This window comes from Zea mays, unplaced genomic scaffold (genome assembly GCF_902167145.1).
Source record: "Zea mays cultivar B73 unplaced genomic scaffold, Zm-B73-REFERENCE-NAM-5.0 scaffold_623, whole genome shotgun sequence".
Taxonomy (NCBI): Eukaryota; Viridiplantae; Streptophyta; class Magnoliopsida; order Poales; family Poaceae; genus Zea; species Zea mays.
In genome coordinates, this window is record NW_023367282.1 from 15,001 (window position 1) to 22,500 (window position 7,500).

Below are 7,500 nucleotides of genomic sequence, written 5' to 3' on the forward strand. Positions count from 1 at the left end.
AATGAGCTCTTAATTATACCTTACATTTAAAGAGTGATAGTTTTTGCAACAAAAGTTTTACATGTGTGTTCTACATTTAAAGCATTTTTCATAAATAAATAATTAATATATAAAGTAAATAGGGCTTGCATCCCACGCTGGGTAATTTTGAATTGTTGCATCTTGCATGTAAATTGAAATTGAGTTATGCATTTGGAACTCAAAAATAGAACACAAGAAAAGAAAAATCTAACTGCAGTAGCTACCCTCTTCGGCCCACCTTTGGTTTACTTATACGTGCAGCCCACCTCCTTCTCATTTTTTATTCATAGTTTATTCCCCTAGCCGCAAGTGACCTCAGCATGACATCACACATTACATCATCAAGCAAATTCCTCCACGTCGTGAATAAACACCACCGGGTGGGCTACCACGTTGATCACGTTTGGTTGAGCGAGATTCTCGTTGCAACTGTCAAAGTTCCGTGAACCTAGGCGATAAACGCAAGATTTGTTACCGTTGTGCATGCCAACGAACAACCCGACGCTAGGCCTCGCTGGGGGATATAAAACCAAGCCGCAGGCACCTTCCTTCCAAAATCGTTCTCATTGATCGCTGCATCCACTATGACCGCCGCCGCTACCAGAACTCGACAGGGAGAAACGTAAGAAGATGAAGGCTTCACTGGTCGCGTCCATCGACGAAACTCTTGCCACCCCGCCTCCACCAGCGGTGCCGAGGACGCGGCCGGCAGCGACGTCGACTAGCATCCGATGTAGAAGATGAGCCTGCGCTCCTGCTTTTATCGGCGCCAAAAAAAAACTGTACGTAGCCACGAGGAGCCCTGCTGTTGCACGCACACCGGGGCGGTCACGGTGGGGGAGCAGTCACCCTACAATGGCGCCAGCAATCAAAACACCGAAGCCTTGGTGAAATTCCTCTTGAGTTCGGGGTTCGTCACCGGATCGCGCCTGCCCAGTCCTGGGTATAAAACCGCGCGCAGGGAGGAGACACAGGGAGGAAGCCCTCGCTCACGCTCATCTCACCATTCCCGCTCAACCTGCCACTGCCCGGTGCCATGGCAGGGTACCGGAGGGGCTTCGCCGTGTCACAAATTCGTCAGCCGCTGGAGACCAGAGGAAGCAAATTCGTCGCCTGAGTCCTTGATTCCACCGCTCAGCCGCTGGGCAAAGAAATTGGATCTCGTCACTGCATAATTTCCGGTAAATCCACCCTTCGCGCGTTCGCTATCTCCTCCACATCATCTTGCAAGCGTCAACGATTGATTGGGTGTTGGGGCGCTAGATCATTCCTCGCCGGCAAGTGCGCCGTCGAAGCCTGCTCACATGCCCCTGTTCGGCCTCGGTCGGAGGTGGCGGCTGTTGCCGCAACGGACGCTGTGGCCGTTGGATTCACTTTGGCGGCCACGATTTGGGGTGAGGTACTATTCGATGTGTTAAACTGTGGCCCTTGATCCTTGAATGGATGGCTGAGAGTGTAGAGTAACATCCCGCCGTTAATCTAGGATCTAGCGGTCGCTGTGTATTTTAAGGAGAGATCTGATCTGCGCCCTCCACCTGTGATCGGGCGGCCAGGGATAGCGGATACCCCTTCGCGGTGTATCATTTGCATAAGAGCCCTCGGGATTCTTCCTAATAAACCCGCAGTCCTGCGCTGTGGGCACTGAGTCACGGGAATTCTTGCGCAGAGGTCCTTGTCTTAACTGTTATTTGAGGAGCAGTCCAGGGAAATGGGAATTCAGAGAAAATGAGTTATAAAATGAATTTCTTATATAAAAACAATTCCAAACTCTTGTTAAATCCATAGAAAATTCATAGTAAGTCCAAATGAGCCCGTTCCAATTTCTATAATTCTATAATATTATTGTTTATCACATAGTACCTCTGATTTGACATGAAAGCCACTTTAAAATCTATTTTCTAATCTAATCTTGTACAAAACACATAAAATCATTAGAAATTCATAACTCCTTCGTTTTAACTCCGATTTGATCCGTTCAAGTTGCGTTAGTCTCGTAGAAACGCGTAGATCATTATTATTCAGTTTGCACTTATGTTTGGTGTGATGTTAATTTTGTATATACCATGTTTGGTTGTATTGCTACGATTAGCAGTGCAGTTGCGAGTCACCTGAAGTTCATCCTGTCACCTGGATTCTCAAGTGCCAGGCAAGTTGTGCCCTTGATCACTTCTTTTACCCACTCATGTTCTGATTAATCATAATGATCTGCATAGGTTAATTTTGATGGGACCCAATAGGTCACCCTAGTTTGTTCGTCCTGAATACCTTGTTTACCCCTGAATCACTTGGGTAGTTCTGCTACTGCTTTATATGGTTTTGGGTTAATATTTCATTACATCTATGTTCCAATTATGTTGTTATTCTATTTATGTTCATGACAAGATCATTAAATGTTAATTGGAACATAGAGCTTAACTTGAGAACCACGTGCCACCATAAGGGTTTAATGGGACGCCCTTGGCTGACTAATTAGGAAAGCTAGTGGAGGACTACCTTACCCGAAAGGGGCAAGGGCAGTAGGGGAGTGGTCAGTGTAGGGAGGCCCTCGGGAGGATTTTGCTGTGATGGCGGTCCTGCAAGGGATTCCTGGGAAGGCCCTCGGGAGGATTTTGCTGTGATGGCGGTCCTGCAAGGGATTCCTGGGGAGGCCCTCGGGAGGATTTTGCTGTGATGGCGGTCCTGCAAGGGATTCCTGCATTGGAGCTTCCTATAAACTGTAGCGGGTTTTCTGAAGCTAGTGGAACTTTGTAAAGGCCTCGTAGTGTTACCCTGCCTCGCCTCCTCGGTAGAGGTGTATGGGAAGTCGCGATCTCTTGGCAGATGGGTAACATGACTTGTGGGTAAAGGGTACCACCTCTGCAGAGTGTAAAACTGGTATACTAGCCGAGCTCACGGTCATGAGCAGCTCAGGACTCTCTGATGATTAAATTATGGAACTAAATTCAATTTGTCATATGCATTGCATCGCGGGTGAAGTTGTTATTTTTGTTCTACTACTTAATTGGGTTTGGTATTTACTTATACTTAGTAACTGCTAATAAAATTTTGACCAACTTTAAAAGCAATGCTCCGCTCTAACCATCTTCTTTGGTAAGCCTTACACTTCACGTGAGCTCCCACCTTTGGCGAGTTCATGCACATTATTCCCCACAACTTGTTGAGCGATGAACGTATGTGAGCTCACTCTTGCTGTCTCACATACACCACAGGTCAAGACCAGGTACTGCAGGATGATGCTCATGGAGGATGCTGCGATGAGTTCGTGAGTGGTCTAGGTCGTCGTCTCCCAGTCAACTTTGGGTTGCTGGACCGTTGTCTCCTTATAATGTAATTATTTATTTTGTATAGAACTCCTGTTATATATAAAGATGTGACATTCGATCCTGTGCCACTTTACATCATATGTGTGAGACTTGGTCCCAGCATACCTGGTGTTTATGTTAGCGCCCGGGTTTTGGACCCCTAAAAATCCGGGTGTTACAGAAGTGGTATCAGAGGAATGTTGACTGTAGGACGAAACCTAGATAGAACTGGACAACCATTGTCTACTTACATTTGCTACTCTGATTCTTTTCTAAACTTCCCTTAATCTTTTCTCATCTATTTCCGCTTTGCTCTGATTATTCTTACCTTTTCCTTCTAAAGACAAATGTGGATTTCACACTTTGAAATCATGTGCCTAAAGTGATTTTGAGACTAGGAGACATAATCTTAGTAACAAAAACAAAACTATTTTTTTATCTATATGCTTGAATGCTTGTTCTTATGATACTTGTCTGATTTGGATCTTTGATTGAGTGTGATGAGTTGTGGAGTAATGTCCACAATTACATCTACATATACATATAGGCATAAATATAAATGAATAAAATTCATGAGATAACTAAACAACCTAGATTATCCTCCATTAAAGTGTATCTATTTCATATAGATCCATCTTATCTTAAAAGATTCCCTCTTATCTTAATAGATGCATCTTATCTTAAAAAATTTCTATCTTATCCTAATAGATTCATCTTATCCTAACCACTTTACTTATCTCATCCTAAAGTAACAACCATGATCTAATTAAGAAGGTCTTATCTAGTCTATCTAGTCATAACAATCTAACCTAGATCTGATCTAGTGTGATAGAATAATCTAATCTAATAAAGGCTAACCTTAAGTTGAGCTAATCTAGAGTAAGTTACTTAATGCTGGTACAAAAGATAAGGCCATAACCCCCATGCACTTGTAACTAAACTAGTGCCTTAGACCAACTCAGTCACATGCATGAGATCTGACCTAACCAATAGAGACATGATGGATTGCATAATCTATCAACTTCGACCTAACATCAAACAAACTTTTGACCTACATCATGTAGTCTATCTCATTCATATCTTGATCATATTCCTCAACCCCGATGATACACACTAACCTCGAACCAATGAGACCAAGACCGGAGAAGAAAAGATCAACATCGACAAGGAAGGATATAATAGTCAAAACGAATCTCGAGATGAATCAGGACTTAAACATTTTGGATAAAGTCTTCTCATTGCCATAATCTTTCTTACCTCAACCTGTCCAGCGTATATCCTACATAATATGTAGCTGGATACCTATGTCTCCTAATCACCCACTATTGACTATAAAAAAATGAGACTCTAGATTTTTGAACCAATTATAGGCTAAAAGCAGAATTACAAATCAATCCTTCTATATCCCTTTTCTTACTAATCTCGAGGACGAGATTTCTGTTAAGGGGGGTAGGATTTGTAATGCCCAAATTTTGTGTAAGAGAAAAATAACAAGATAAATAAATAAGTATACTTATATGTTAGTGTTGTGGGAAGTATTTGATTTTTTTTTTGTGTGTACTCAATTAAGGAAAAGAAAGATAAGGGGGTAGAATTTGTAACATCCCAAAATCCTAAATTTGGGTTTAGGAATTTTTTTTTTAAAAAAAAGGATTAAATTAAAGTGTCTCCTAACAAAGAATTATACATTGGAAGTTACCTTTCCTAAAAAAATGATAATGTTAAAATCTTGAATTTAAACTAGAATGACAAACAAAAAGATAAATAGAAAGATCATTAATTATCTATTCTATGATCTATGTAAATAAGAACATTTACGTTAAACTATTTCATAATAGAGATTTTACAATAGGGAATATTTATTACAAGTAAGTAAGTAATAACTAATGAATCTTTGAATGAGCTCTTAATTATACCTTACATTTAAAGAGTGATAGTTTTTGCAACAAAAGTTTTACATGTGTGTTCTACATTTAAAGCATTTTTCATAAATAAATAATTAATATATAAAGTAAATAGGGCTTGCATCCCACGCTGGGTAATTTTGAATTGTTGCATCTTGCATGTAAATTGAAATTGAGTTATGCATTTGGAACTCAAAAATAGAACACAAGAAAAGAAAAATCTAACTGCAGTAGCTACCCTCTTCGGCCCACCTTTGGTTTACTTATACGTGCAGCCCACCTCCTTCTCATTTTTTATTCATAGTTTATTCCCCTAGCCGCAAGTGACCTCAGCATGACATCACACATTACATCATCAAGCAAATTCCTCCACGTCGTGAATAAACACCACCGGGTGGGCTACCACGTTGATCACGTTTGGTTGAGCGAGATTCTCGTTGCAACTGTCAAAGTTCCGTGAACCTAGGCGATAAACGCAAGATTTGTTACCGTTGTGCATGCCAACGAACAACCCGACGCTAGGCCTCGCTGGGGGATATAAAACCAAGCCGCAGGCACCTTCCTTCCAAAATCGTTCTCATTGATCGCTGCATCCACTATGACCGCCGCCGCTACCAGAACTCGACAGGGAGAAACGTAAGAAGATGAAGGCTTCACTGGTCGCGTCCATCGACGAAACTCTTGCCACCCCGCCTCCACCAGCGGTGCCGAGGACGCGGCCGGCAGCGACGTCGACTAGCATCCGATGTAGAAGATGAGCCTGCGCTCCTGCTTTTATCGGCGCCAAAAAAAACTGTACGTAGCCACGAGGAGCCCTGCTGTTGCACGCACACCGGGGCGGTCACGGTGGGGGAGCAGTCACCCTACAATGGCGCCAGCAATCAAAACACCGAAGCCTTGGTGAAATTCCTCTTGAGTTCGGGGTTCGTCACCGGATCGCGCCTGCCCAGTCCTGGGTATAAAACCGCGCGCAGGGAGGAGACACAGGGAGGAAGCCCTCGCTCACGCTCATCTCACCATTCCCGCTCAACCTGCCACTGCCCGGTGCCATGGCAGGGTACCGGAGGGGCTTCGCCGTGTCACAAATTCGTCAGCCGCTGGAGACCAGAGGAAGCAAATTCGTCGCCTGAGTCCTTGATTCCACCGCTCAGCCGCTGGGCAAAGAAATTGGATCTCGTCACTGCATAATTTCCGGTAAATCCACCCTTCGCGCGTTCGCTATCTCCTCCACATCATCTTGCAAGCGTCAACGATTGATTGGGTGTTGGGGCGCTAGATCATTCCTCGCCGGCAAGTGCGCCGTCGAAGCCTGCTCACATGCCCCTGTTCGGCCTCGGTCGGAGGTGGCGGCTGTTGCCGCAACGGACGCTGTGGCCGTTGGATTCACTTTGGCGGCCACGATTTGGGGTGAGGTACTATTCGATGTGTTAAACTGTGGCCCTTGATCCTTGAATGGATGGCTGAGAGTGTAGAGTAACATCCCGCCGTTAATCTAGGATCTAGCGGTCGCTGTGTATTTTAAGGAGAGATCTGATCTGCGCCCTCCACCTGTGATCGGGCGGCCAGGGATAGCGGATACCCCTTCGCGGTGTATCATTTGCATAAGAGCCCTCGGGATTCTTCCTAATAAACCCGCAGTCCTGCGCTGTGGGCACTGAGTCACGGGAATTCTTGCGCAGAGGTCCTTGTCTTAACTGTTATTTGAGGAGCAGTCCAGGGAAATGGGAATTCAGAGAAAATGAGTTATAAAATGAATTTCTTATATAAAAACAATTCCAAACTCTTGTTAAATCCATAGAAAATTCATAGTAAGTCCAAATGAGCCCGTTCCAATTTCTATAATTCTATAATATTATTGTTTATCACATAGTACCTCTGATTTGACATGAAAGCCACTTTAAAATCTATTTTCTAATCTAATCTTGTACAAAACACATAAAATCATTAGAAATTCATAACTCCTTCGTTTTAACTCCGATTTGATCCGTTCAAGTTGCGTTAGTCTCGTAGAAACGCGTAGATCATTATTATTCAGTTTGCACTTATGTTTGGTGTGATGTTAATTTTGTATATACCATGTTTGGTTGTATTGCTACGATTAGCAGTGCAGTTGCGAGTCACCTGAAGTTCATCCTGTCACCTGGATTCTCAAGTGCCAGGCAAGTTGTGCCCTTGATCACTTCTTTTACCCACTCATGTTCTGATTAATCATAATGATCTGCATAGGTTAATTTTGATGGGACCCAATAGGTCACCCTAGTTTGTTCGTCCTG